This window comes from Triticum aestivum, chromosome 7A (assembly GCF_018294505.1).
Source record: "Triticum aestivum cultivar Chinese Spring chromosome 7A, IWGSC CS RefSeq v2.1, whole genome shotgun sequence".
Lineage (NCBI taxonomy): Eukaryota > Viridiplantae > Streptophyta > Magnoliopsida > Poales > Poaceae > Triticum > Triticum aestivum.
Window position 1 is genome coordinate 727,225,874 of NC_057812.1, and position 15,213 is coordinate 727,241,086.

The following is a 15,213-nucleotide window of genomic DNA, read 5'->3' on the forward strand; positions in this document are numbered from 1 at the left end:
TACTAGTAGAATTTTTATATTATAGAATTTAGCTTGTATATTCCAATGATAAGCTTTCTCAAATGCTCTAGGTCTTTGTGAGCAACCAAGTTGGGTGCACACTCACTAGTTCACTTAGAGAGCTTTCATACACGCATAGCTCTAGTGCATTTGTTGCATGTCAATCCCTATTCCTTTCATTGATATCGACTATAATGTCTCTCCATTGCCTAATGGTCACTTTTTAATTGGTGTGAGACTTTATTTTTTTCGTTTGACTTCTCAATTAAACCTCCATCATCATTCTCTTTTTTCAATTTATTAGTGTGAAGATCAAAGTTTGTGTTTTGGGCACCGCATGAAGTGCTAAGTAGTTCAAAAGGGAGATTCATGTGATTGGTTACTTGACCAAAACTCTGGTCGTGTTATGATAAAATATTTTGATTTGATAAAACCATGAGCATCTCAGGCCATGATACACTTGGCACCTTTCTAAACCTTCTAGTGTTGGTGGTCATGACAAGAAAGCATTGATCCATGAAAAGCGAGAGGTGATTTTACTTGCATGTTTTAATGTTACTTGCTTATCATCAATTATAAACAGTTGCCTTGAATCACTTTTATCTTGAGTTCACAATATTTTACATCATTTCGTCAAGATTATGTTAGGTAAATTCGACGTAAAAAAATATATTTGTTTTATCATCTATCTACTCTAGGACGAGCAAAGGTTAAGCTTGGGGATGTTGATACGTCTCAAACATATTTATATTATTTTTTATTGTTTCATGTTATTATCATATCATTTTTAGATATTTTTATAGTAATTTTATTGATTTAAATAAAATCCTTCAAGTAAGTTGTCATCGGTGTAGGCAATAAAAATTGCTCCTAAATATGTATTATCTTTTATTAGAAGGAAAAAGAAGCTTTGTACGATCTTATTATGGTAACGCAATAAAAGCGACGGATTGCTCGATAAAGGTTCCTATCATAGGGGCCAATATAAAGTGACATTCCTTTTGCATTAGGAGTTTGCACACCCAACAATCAAAAGTGCACATCTGCTTCCCAATGCGAAGGGCCTATCTCTCAGTGTTTAATTTTTACTTTCATACAAGAGTAAAAAATATTTGCTCCTATTCCAATCTCAATTATTCTCCACTCAGCAAGCATCATGTGGTAGGAATGATCCAGACATATATATCTAGTTATATATGTGTAATCATGAGTTATTATTGTTGACAGTATCCCCGAGATAAGTAAGTTCGGAGGTGAAATATTAAGCCCCCATCTTCATTTGTGTTTGATTGAAATTGTTTGTTCTAAAAATACGCTTTGAGTGCTAACAATCATGGAAGACTATATGATGGTTGAGTATGTGAAGTTTACTAAATCAAAAGCTCTTACATAAACCCTTCCTGAAAATATGATGAATTGCAATTGCATTGATGACTGAGAACATAGTTTATTAGTTTCCAACAAAGTTTATTGCTTACACCCTTTAGCTTGTGAATGAATTGCTACTTAATCATGAGAAGTTTTATGATTGTTAATTGATGTTATAATAATGATCATGATGCTATTGTGTCCATATTTTCTTTTATAGACACCTCTCTCACTGTAAACCTGTGGACATGATTATCGAGCTCAGTATTCGCTTTAGGAAAAGCGGAGTCTAAACTTGGGGAGTATTATGCATCATGTTTTCCTACTATTATTTTTATTGTTTTAAAGTTATATTTCACTTTTGATGCAATTTTAATGTCCTTTCTCTCTTAAAATTGCAAGTTACATCACAAAACCGAGATTGCCAGCAACTAAAATTCTGGACCTAAAAGAGCTACAATAGAAATAGCTATTCTCCGGAGCTCCAAATGACCTGAAAATTTACGAAGATTTATTTTGGAATATATAAAAAATACTGAAAGAAAGAGATACCAGATAGGACCCTCCATGGGGCAGCAAGCTAAAGTGACGCACCCTCCCCCCGGGGCGTGCCATGTGAGCTTGTGGGGCCCGTACACTGATGCCCATCTTCCGCTATATGAAACCATTTACCCTGAAAATATCAGGAGAAGACTTTCGGGGCGAAGCTCCGCCATCTCAAGGCATAACCTGGGCAGGAGCACTTTTGCTCTCTAGCGGAGCGATTCCGCTGGTGATACTTCCCTTTAGGAGGGGGGAATCAAAGCCATTGCCATCACCAACACTCCTCTCATTGTGGTAGGACTCATCTCCATCAACATCTTCACCAGCACCATCTCATCTCCAACCCCTAGTTCATATCTTGTACCCAATCTTTGTCTCGAACCTCATATTGGTACATGTGGGTTGCTAATAGTGTTGATTACATCTTGTAGTTGATGCTAGTTGGTTTACTTGGTGGAAGATTATATGTTCAAATTGTTAATTACAAATTTATTTCCCCTGATCATGACATTAATATGATTTGTGAGTAGTTCCTTTTGTTCTTGACGACATGGGAGAAGTCTTGTTATAAGTAATCATGTGAAGTTGATTTTGTTCAATGTATTGATGATGTGTTGTGTTGTTCTTCCTCTAGTGGTGTCGCGTGAATGTTGACTACATGACACATTATCATGTTTGGTCCTAGGGGAAGGCATTGTGGAATTAGTTTGTAGATGATGGTTTGCGGGAGTGATAGAAATCTAAACCCCAGTTTATGAGCTGTCCCGTAAGGGGCTGTTTTGGATCCACATGTTTAATGTTATGATTAGATTTATATTAATTCTTCTCTTGTAGTTGCAGATGCTTGCGATAGGGGGTAATCATAAGTAGGTTGTTTGTTCCAGTAAGAACAACACCTTAGCTCCGGTCTACCCACATATTAACTTATCAAAGCAGTGAACGCGAGTCTATGAATCATGGTGAAAGTAACTAGACGAAATTCCCTTGTGTCCTCGAGAACATTTTAATCACTATGAAATGTACTTCCATCTTATCCTTTGCAATAAAAAGGATCGAGCCACTTTGCTTCCTCGTCTTATCCTTTGGTTACTTGTTATGAATTATACCACTATCAAACTATCTATCACACAACCGTCTTACAACACTTGCAGAGAATATCTTACTGAAAACCGCTATTGATTCCTTCTGCTCCTTGTTGGGTTTGACACTCTTACTTAACGAAAGGGCTACTATTGATCCCCTATAATTGTGGGCCATCACAGGCGAGGAATCAGCGGAAAGTACAAATACAACCTTTTGAGGATCCTTCTTTCCAGGCTTCAATTAGGGTTCCTTGCAATTTGGACACTTTGTTTTGTGCTCATACTCATTTCGATATATGATGCCATCATTTATGCATGTGTGATATCTTACATGCAACAAATCAAGAGGGCACACGATCTTCTTCGCCTCATCGACACTACGAGGCAACAAATTCCCCTTGGAAAAAACTTTGTGTAAATATTCCAATGCAGCATCCAGGCTTGCGTCCGTTCTCTTGAATTTTGCCTTGATGTCTAGAGGTTTGAGCATGACGTGCAGGCAGGCGGGCTTGGGGTCGCAACCTTCATACAATGGTGTTTTGGCGTATATTTCTAGTTGCCCCAACTTGAGAGCCCCTTTAATAGCAACTCCCTCGTTTGTCATCTTCTTCCGGAGTAGATCTTTGACATGAGGGTCCTGCAGCATTGCAACCAATGACATCTCCTGTGTGAAAGCATGATCATTTCCAGCCTGATGATCCTCTTCATGTTCAGGTGTCATTTTCATCATTTTCTACTCCCTGCATCTGTTTATTGCTTCCTCCTTCCGATGCCTCTCCTCCATCAAATGGGTCTTCCGCTTGTACATGACTCGCCGCTTCTTCATCATTGCTAACACCATCCTCATCCTCCTCACCATGCTTTGTCCACCGTGTATAACCTAGAATAAAATCATGACGGGGCAAGTGCACCATCACGCTGCCTTCGAATGGGTTGTGGAAAACTCCATTTTTGCACTTCTTACATGGACATAATATCTGCACGTCGCCCTTTTGTATCATATTTCCCACCGTGAAATTGAGGAAGCCATTCACACTTCGATCCATATTGAATCTTTCCATAGATCAAGCAGCCCACAAAGGGTATAAGTAGAGAAGAATTATATATATTACCAATGAGGTCATAAAAAATTTGATGTGACCTTTGGTAAAAGTGAGACATATTGAGTGGCAAAAATTTGACGGAACGGAAACGAATCAACGTTTCGCTAAAAACACCCGCAACTCTCTAGACATTCCCTGCAATAAGAAACATAGCGTGAGCAACACAATGCAATTTATATAGCAATCACACACATATCCATCACACATGCATCCACATCATCATGCATATATTTAACGAGAAGTTTGTTATATTTACCTAAAGAGAGACGAGAAGATTATCTCGAGCTAGTCGTTGATCAATCGCGCGGCCGGCCGACGCGTATGTAGGTTGGCGGGCACCATTAATGGAGAGTGGTGGAAAGTGTAATGCAAGTGTGTGAGTGGGTGGAGGAGAGAGTTAGCTTAGGGGAGTGTGTGTGTGTGTGTGTGTGTGTGTGAAGGCTAAGAAGCTTAATTAATGCATCACCTAGGTAAATCTAACTATCTAATTAGAATCATGAGAAAGAATTTGTTGTTTTCTCAAAAACAAGAGAAGAGAGAAGGAGGAAAGGAAGAGAGATAGCTAGATAGAGATGAATAAGCTAGGTTCACATGTGAATAGTGTTGTGACGTAATTAGTGGCATCCCGGACGTAACCAACGCCACCACTACTACATATATTTGTGGTGTGCGACGTTAGCCACGCTGGTGTTATGTGGGTCGGATAAAGGGCCCTGCTACTTGTGAGCTGCGTTGGGATTTTCTCGAAGAGGAGATGATGATGTAGTACAATAGAGATAAATATCCACTCAGTTAAGAACCAAGGTTATCAATCCAGTAGGAGAACCACACAACACCTCGTTAGTAATACCTGCACACAAAATAATAAATACTTGCGCCCTACGCGAACAAGGGAATGCCAATCTCTCGGCGGTTATCTGCAAAGATTAAATTTTGTAGTGATAGATAGATAAATAAAACACAAAATAAATAAAGTAAAAAATTACAGCAATGTATTTTGGGATTTTAATATATGATAAAAGTAGACATGGGGGTCATAGTTTTCATCAGAGGCTTCTCTCTTGTAAATAGCATACGGTGGGTAAACAAATTACTATTGGGCAATTGATAGAAAAGCGAATAATCATGATGATATCCAAGGCAATGATCATGTATATAGGCATCACGTCCGAGACACGTAGACCGACTCCTGCCTGCATCTACTGCTATTACTCCACACATCAACCGCTATCTAGCATGCATCTAGAGTATTAAGTTCATAAAGAATGGAGTAACACCTTAAGTAAGATGACATGATGTAGACAAAGTAAATTCACGCATGAATAAACCACATCTTTTTATCCTTAATGACAACGATACAAATATGTGTCATGTCCCTTTCTGTCATTGGGATTGAGCACCGCAAGATCGAACCCATCACAAAGCACCCCTCCCATTGCAAGAAAATTCAATCTAGTTGGCCAAAGCAAATCAATAGATCTGAGAGGAATACAAAGCTATAATAATCATGCATAAAAGAGTTCAGAGAAGACTCAAATGGTATGTATGGATAATCTAATCATAAACTCATAATTCATCAGATCCCAACAAACACACCGTAAAAAGTGATTACATCAAATAGAACTCCAAAAACATCGAGGAGAACATTGTATTGAAGATCAAAGAGAGAGAAGAAGCCATCTATCTACTACCTATGGACCCATAGGTGTGTGGTAAACTACTCACACATCATCGAAAGGGCATCAAGGTCGATGTAGAGCCCCTTCATAGTTGATTCCTCCTCCGGCAGAGTGCCGGAAAAGGCCTCTAGATGGGATCTCTGAAGAACAAAAGCTTGCGGCGGCAGAAAAAGTATTTCGGGTGGCTTCCTGTTAGTTTCCCGATTTTAGAGAATTTATAGAGGCGGAATTAGGTCAAATGGGTGAACACGGGCCCCACCAGCCACCAGGACGCGCCCTGGTGCCTCGTGGGCCCCTCCTTCATTTTCTAGCTCTCTCCCGAAGCTTCCAGGGTCTCTTTTTTCAGAAAAAGATCTCCAAAAGTTTTGCGGCATTCAGACTTCGTTTGATACTGATATTCTGGAAAACCAAAAACAAGCAAAAAACAACAACTAGCTTTGGGCACTAAGTTAATAAGTTAGTCCAAAAAATGATATATAAATGCTTGTAATTGCATATAAAACATCCAAGATTGATACTATAATAGCATGAAACAATCAAAAATTATAGGTACACTTGAGTGTATCAAGCCTCGAAAGTGGACCCGCAAAATATATATTAGTGGCGTCATGAAAATTACCAAGCCATAGCTATTAGCTTTAGTGTTGGCATTGCATGGTTTCATGACGCTGCCACTAAGTTATGCCTGGTTAAAATGTTAGGTCCCACTGTTGGGGAACGTAGCAGAATTTTAAAATTTTCTACGCATCACCAAGATCAATCTATGGAGTCATCTAGCAACAAGGGAGAGGGGAGTGCATCTACATACCCTTGTAGATCGCGACCGGAAGCGTTCAAGAGAACGGGGTTGATGGAGTCGTACTCGTCGTGATCCAAATCACCGATGACCTAGCGCCGAACGGACGGCACCTCCGCGTTCAACACACGTACGGTTGGGAAGACGTCTCCTCCAACTTGATCCAACAAGGGAGAAGGAGAGGTTGATGGAGATCCAGCAGCACGACGACGTGGTGGTGGAAGCAACGGTGATCTCGGCACGGCAGAGGGAGAGGTGTCACGGGAGGGAGAGGGAGGCGCCATGGGCTAGGGTGCGGCTGCCCTCCCTCCCCCCCACTATATATAGGACCCCTAGGGGGGCGCCGGCCCTAGGAGATGGGATCTCCAAGGGGGGGTGGCGGCCAAGGGGGTGGCTTGCCCCCCAAGCCAAGTGGGGCGCCCCCCACCCCTAGGGTTTCCAACCCTAGGCGTAGGGGGAAGCCCATGGGGGCGCACCAGCCCACCAGGGGCTGGTTCCCCTCCCACTTCAGCCCATGGGGACCTCCGGGATAGGTGGCCCCACCCGGTGGACCCCCGGGACCCTTCTGGTGGTCCCGGTACAATACCGATTACCCCCGAAACTTTCTCGATGGCCGAAACTTGACTTCCTATATATAAATCTTCACCTCTGGACCATTCCGGAACTCCTCGTGACGTCCGGGATCTCATCCGGGACTCCGAACAACTTTTGGGTTACCGTATACTAATATCTCAACAACCCTAGCGTCATCGAACCTTAAGTGTGTAGACCCTACGGGTTCGGGAGACACGCAGACATGACCGAGACGACTCTCTGATCAATAACCAACAGCGGGATCTGGATACCCATGTTGGCTCCCACATGCTCCTTGATGATCTCATCGGATGAACCACGATGTCGAGGATTCAATCAATCCCGTATACAATTCCCTTTGTCAATTGGTACGTTACTTGCCCGAGACTCGATCGTTGGTATCCCAATACCTCGTTCAATCTCGTTACCGGCAAGTCACTTTACTCGTACCATAATGCATGATCCCATGATCAACCACTTGGTCACATTGAGCTCATTATGATGATGCATTACCGAGTGGGCCCAGAGATACCTCTCTGTCATACGTAGTGACAAATCCCAGTCTCGATTCGTGCCAACCCAACAGACACTTTCGGAGATACCCGTAGTGCACCTTTATAGTCACCCAGTTACGTTGTGACATTTGGCACACCCAAAGCACTCCTACGGTATCCGGGAGTTGCACAATCTCATGGTCTAAGGAAATGATACTTGACATTCGGAAAAGCTATAGCAAACGAACTACACGATCTTTGAGCTATGCTTAGGATTGGGTCTTGTCCATCACATCATTCTCCTAATGATGTGATCCCGTTATCAATGACATCCAATGTCCATAGTCAGGAAACCATGACTATCTTTTGATCAACGAGCTAGTCAACTAGAGGCTCACTAGGGACGTGTTGTGGTCTATGTATTCACACATGTATTATGATTTCCGGATAACACAATTATAGCACGAACAATAGACAATTATCACAAACAAGGAAATATAATAATAACCATTTTATTATTGCCTCTAGGGCATATTTCCAACAGTCTCCCACTTGCACTAGAGTCAATAATCTAGTTACATTGTGATGAATCGAACACCCATAGAGTCCTGGTGTTGATCATGTTTTGCTCTAGGGAGAGGTTTAGTCAACGGATCTGCCACATTCAGGTCCGTATGTACTTTACAAATATCTATGTCTCCATTTTGAACACTTTCACGAATGGAATTGAAGCGACGCTTGATATGCCTGGTCTTCCTGTGAAACCTGGGCTCCTTGGCAAGGGCAATAGCTCCAGTGTTGTCACAGAAGAGAGTCATCGGGCCCAACGCATTGGGAATGACTCCTAGGTCGGTAATGAACTCCTTCACCCATATTGCTTCTTGTGCTGCCTCCGAGGTTGCCATGTACTCCGCTTCACATGTAGATCCCGCCACAACGCTTTGCTTGCAACTACACCAACTTACTGCCCCACCATTCAAAATATACACGTATCCGGTTTGTGACTTAGAGTCATCCAGATCTATGTCGAAGCTAGCATCGACGTAATCCTTTACGACGAGCTCTTTGTCACCTCCATAAATGAGAAACATATCCTTAGTCCTCTTCAGGTACTTCAGGATATTCTTGACCGCTGTCCAGTGTTCCATGCCAGGATTACTTTGGTACCTTCCTACCAAACTTACGGCAAGGTTTACATCAGGTCTGGTACACAGCATAGCATACATGATAGACCCTATGGCCGAGGCATAGGGGACGACACTCATCTTTTCTCTATCTTCTGTCGTGGTCGGGCATTGAGCCGTGCTCAATCTCATACCTTGCAACACAGGCAAGAACCTCTTCTTTGACTGATCCATATTGAACTTCTTCAATATCTTGTCAAGGTACATACTCTGTGAAAGACCAATGAGGCGTCTCGATCTATCTCTATAGATCTTGATGCCTAATATGTAAGCAGCTTCTCCAAGATCCTTCATTGAAAAACACTTGTTCAAGTAGGCCTTTATGCTTTCTAAGAATTCTATATCATTTCCCATCAACAGTATGTCATCCACATACAATATGAGAAATGCTACAGAGCTCCCACTCACTTTCTTGTAAGTGCAGGCTTCTCCATAAGTCTGCGCAAACCCAAACTCTTTGATCATCTCATCAAAACGAATGTTCCAACTCCGAGATGCTTGCACCAGCCCATAGATTGAGCGTTGGAGCTTGCACACCTTGTTAGCATTCTTAGGATCGACAAAACCTTCCAGCTGCATCATATACAATTCTTCCTTAAGGAAACCATTAAGGAATGTTGTTTTGACGTCCATTTGCCATATCTCATAATCATAGAATGCGGCAATTGCTAACATGATTCAGACGGACTTCAGCTTCGCTACGGGTGAGAAAGTCTCATCATAGTCAACCCCTTGAACTTGTCGATAACCCTTAGCGACAAGCCGAGCTTTATAGATGGTTACATTACCATCCGCGTCTATCTTCTTCTTAAAGACCCATTTATTTTCTATGGCTCGCCGATCATCGGGCAAGTCAGTCAAATTCCATACTTCGTTTTCATACATGGATCCTATCTTGGATTTCATGGCTTCCAGCCATTTGTCGGAATCTGGGCCTGCCATCACTTTCTCATAGTTCGAAGGTTCACCGTTGTCTAACAACATGATTTCCAAGACAGGGTTGCCGTACCACTCTGGTGCGGAATGTGTCCTTGTGGACCTACGAAGTTCGGTAGCAACTTGATCTGAAGTTTCATGATCATCATCATTAACTTCCTCTCTAGTCGGTGTAGGCACCTCAGGAACATTTTCTTGAGTTGCGCCACTTTCCGGTTCAAGAGGTAATACTTCATCAAGTTCTACTTTCCTCCCACTTACTTCTTTCGAGAGAAACTCTTTCTCTAAAAAGGATCCATTCTTGGCAACAAAGATCTTGCCTTCGAATCTGAGGTAGAAGGTATACCCAATAGTTTCTTTAGGGTATCCTATGAAGACGCATTTTTCCGACTTGGGTTCGAGCTTTTCAGGTTGAAGTTTCTTGACATAAGCATCGCATCCCCAAACTTTTAGAAACGACAGCTTAAGTTTCTTCCCAAACCATAATTCATATGGTGTCGTCTCAACGGATTTCGATGGAGCCCTATTTAAAGTGAATGCGGCAGTCTCTAAAGCATAGCCCCAAAATGACAATGGTAGATCGGTAAGAGACATCATAGATCGCACCATATCCAATAGAGTGCGATTACGACGTTCGGGCACACCATTACGCTGAGGTATTCCAGGCGGCGTGACTTGTGAAACTATTCCATATTTCCTTAAGTGCGTGCCAAATTCGTGACTCAAGTATTCCCCCCACGATCTGATCGCAAGAACTTGATTTTCCCGTCACATTGATTTTCAACCTCACTCTGAAATTCCTTTAACGTTTCAAAGGTCTCAGACTTGTATTTCATTAAGTAGACATACCCATATCTACTCAAGTCATCAGTGAGGGTGAGAACATAACGATAGCCACCGCGAGCCTCAACACTCATTGGACCGCACACATCAGTATGTATGATTTCCAATAAGTTGGTTGTTCGCTTCATTGTTCCTGAGAACGGAGTCTTGGTCATTTTACCCATGAGGCATGGTTCGCACATGTCAAATGATTCGTAATCAAGAGATTCTAAAAGTCCATCTGCATGGAGCTTCTTCATGCGTTTGACACCTATGTGACCAAGACGGCAGTGCCACAAGTATGTGGGACTATCATTATCAACCTTACATCTTTTGGTATTCACACTATGAATATGTGTAACATTACGCTCGAGATTCATTAAGAATAAACCATTCACAAGCGGGGCATGACCATAAAACATATCTCTCATATAAATGGAACAACCATTATTCTCGGATTTAAATGAGTAGCCATCTCGAATTAAACAAGATCCTGATACAATGTTCATGCTCAAAGCTGGCACTAAATAACAATTATTGAGGTTCAAAACTAATCCCGTAGGTAAATGTAGAGGCAGCGTGCCGACGGCGATCACATCGACCTTGGAACCATTCCTGACGCGCATCGTCACCTCGTCCTTTGCCAGTCTCCGCTTATTCCGCAGCTCCTGCTTTGAGTTACAAATGTGAGCAACCGCACCGGTATCAAATACCCAGGAGCTACTACGAGTACTGGTAAGGTACACATCAATTACATGTATATCACATATACCTTTAGTGTTGCCGGCCTTCTTGTCCGCTAAGTATTTGGGGCAGTTTCGCGTCCAGTGACCACTTTCCTTGCAATAAAAACACTCAGTCTCGGGCTTGGGTCCATTCTTTGGCTTCTTCCCGGCAGCTTGCTTACCGGGCGCGGCAACCCCCTTGTCGTCCTTCTTGAAGTTCTTCTTACCCTTGCCTTTCTTAAACTTAGTGGTTTTATTCACCATCAACACTTGATGTTCCTTTTTGATCTCCACCTCCGCTGATTTCAGCATTGAATATACCTCAGGAATGGTATTTTCCATCCCCTGCATATTGAAGTTCATCACAAAGCTCTTGTAGCTCGGTGGAAGCGACTGAAGGATTCTGTCAATGACCGCGTCATCCGGGAGATTAACTCCCAGCTGAGTCAAGCGGTTATGCAATCCAGACATTTTGAGTATGTGCTCACTGACAGAACTATTTTCCTCCATCTTACAACTGAAGAACTTGTCGGAGACTTCATATCTCTCGATCCGGGCATGAGCTTGGAAAACCATTTTCAGCTCTTCGAACGTCTCATATGCTCCATATTGCTCAAAACGCTTTTGGAGCCCCGGTTCTAAGCTGTAAAGCGTACCACACTAAACGAGGGAGTAATCATCAGCACGTGACCGCCAGGCGTTCATAACATCTTGGTTCTCTGGGATGGGTGCGTCACCTAGCGGTGCTTCTAGGACATAATCTTTCTTGGCAGCTATGAGGATGATCCCCAGGTTCCGGACCCAGTCCGTATAGTTGCTGCCATCATCTTTCAGCTTGGTTTTCTCTAGGAACGCGTTGAAGTTGAGGGCAACATTAGCGTGGGCCATTTGATCTACAAGACATAATGTAAAGATTTTAGACTAAGTTCATGATAATTAAGTTCATCTAATCAAATTATTCAATGAACTCCCACTCAGATAGACATCCCTCTAGTCATCTAAGTGAAACATGATCCGAGTCAACTAGGCCGTGTCCGATCATCACGTGAGACGGACTAGTCAACATCGGTGAACATCTTCATGTTGATCGTATCTTCTATACGACTCATGCTCGACCTTTTGGTCTTCCGTGTTCCGAGGCCATGTCTGTACATGCTAGGCTCGTCAAGTCAACCTAAGTGTATTGCGTGTGTAAATCTGGCTTACACCCGTTGTATTCGAACGTTAGAATCTATCACACCCGATCATCACGTGGTGCTTTGAAACAACGAACCTTCGCAACGGTGCACAGTTAGGGGGAACACTTTCTTGAAATTATTACGAGGAATCATCTTATTTAAGCTATCGTCGTTCTAAGCAAATAAGATGTAAAACATGATAAACATCACATGCAATCAAATAGTGACATGATATGGCCAATATCATTTGCTCCTTTTGATCTCCATCTTCGGGGCTCCATGATCATCGTTGTCACCGGCATGACACCATGATCTCCATCATCATGATCTCCATCATCGTGTCTTCTTGAAGTTGTCTCGTCATCTATTACTTCTACTACTATGGCTAACGCTTTAGCAATAAAGTAAAGTAATTACATGACGTTTATGTTGACACACAGGTCATAAATAAATTAAGACAACTCCTATGGCTCCTGCCGGTTGTCATACTCATCGATATGCAAGTCGTGATTCCTATTACAAGAACATGATCAATCTCATACATCACATATATCATTCATCACATCCTTTTGGCCATATCACATCACACGGCACATGCTGCAAAAACAAGTTAGACGTCCTCTAATTGTTGTTGCAAGTTTTTTTACGTGGCTGCTATAGGTTTCTAGCAAGAACATTTCTTACCTACGCCAAAACCACAACGTGATATGCCAATTTCTATTTACCCTTCATAAGCACCCTTTTCATCGAATCCGATCCGACTAAAGTGGGAGAGACAGACACCCGCTAGCCACCTTATGCAACTAGTGCATATCAGTCGGTGGAACCAGTCTCACGTAAGCGTACATGTAAGGTCGGTCTAGGCCGCTTCATCCCACGATGCCGCCGAATCAAGATAAGACTAGTAACGGCAAGTAAATTGACAATATCGACGCCCACAACTGCTTTGTGTTCTACTCGTGCATAGAAACTACACATAGACCTAGCTCATGATGCCACTGTTGGGGAATGTAGCAGAATTTTAAAATTTTCTACGCATCACCAAGATCAATCTATGGAGTCATCTAGCAACGAGGGAGAGTGGAGTGCATCTACATACCCTTGTAGATCGCGAGCGAAAGCGTTCAAGAGAACGGGGTTGATGGAGTCGTACTCGTCGTGATCCAAATCACCGATGACCTAGCGCCAAACGGACGGCACCTCCACGTTCAACACACGTACGGTTGGGAAGACGTCTCCTCCAACTTGATCCAGCAAGGGGTAAGGAGAGGTTGATGGAGATCCAGCAGCACGACGGCGTGGTGGTGGAAGCAACGGTGATCTCGGCAGGGCTTCACCAAGCTCAGGGAGAGGGAGAGGTGTCACGGGAGGGAGAGGGAGGCGCCAGGGGCTAGGGTGCAGTTGCCTTCCCTCCCCCCACTATATATAGGACCCCTAGGGGGTGCCGGCCCTAGGAGATGGGATCTCCAAGGGGGGGGGGCGGCCAAGGGGGTGGCTTGCCCCCCAAGCCAAGTGGAGCGCCCCACCCCTAGGGTTTCCAACCCTAGGCGCAGGGGAGGCCCATGGGGGGTGCACCAGCCCACCAGGGGCAGGTTCCCCTCCCACTTCAGCCCATGGGGCCCTTCGGGATAGGTGGCCCCACCCGGTGGACCCCCGGGACCCTTCCGGTGGTCCCGGTACAATACCGATTACCCCCAAAACTTTCCCGATGGCCGAAACTTGACTTCCTATATATAAATCTTCACCTCCGGACCATTTCGGAACTCCTCGTGACGTCCGGGATCTCATCCGGGACTCCAAACAACTTTCGAGTTACCGTATACTAATATCTCAACAATCCTAGCGTCACCGAACCTTAAGTGTGTAGACCCTACGGGAGACACGCAGACATGACCGAGACGACTCTCTGATCAATAACCAACAGCGGGATCTGGATACCCATGTTGGCTCCCACATGCTCCTCGATGATCTCATCGGATGAACCGCGATGTCGAGGATTCAATCAATCCCGTATACAATTCCCTTTGTCAATCGGTACGTTACTTGCCCGAGACTTGATCATCGGTATCCCAATACCTCGTTCAATCTCGTTACCGGCAAGTCACTTTACTCGTACCATAATGCATGATCCCGTGATCAACCACTTGGTCACATTGAGCTCATTATGATGATGCATTACCGAGTGGGCCCAGAGATACCTCTCCGTCATACGGAGTGACAAATCCCAGTCTCGATTCGTGCCAACCCAACAGACACTTTCGGAGATACCCGTAGTGTACCTTTATAGTCACCCAGTTATGTTGTGACGTTTGGCACACCCAAAGCACTCCTACGGTATCCGGGAGTTGCACACTCTCATGGTCTAAGGAAATGATACTTGACATTCGGAAAAGCTATAACAAACGAACTACACGATCTTTGAGCTATGCTTAGGATTGGGTCTTGTCCATCACATCATTCTCCTAATGATGTGATCCCGTTATCAATGACATCCAATGTCCATAGTCAGGAAACCATGGCTATCTTTTGATCAACGAGCTAGTCAACTAGAGGCTCACTAGGGACGTGTTGTGGTCTATGTATTCACACATGTATTATGATTTCCGGATAACACAATTATAGCATGAACAATAGACAATTATCACGAACAAGGAAATATAATAATAACCATTTTATTATTGCCTCTAGGACATATTTCCAACACCCACATACAAGTAGCATTCAATAAAA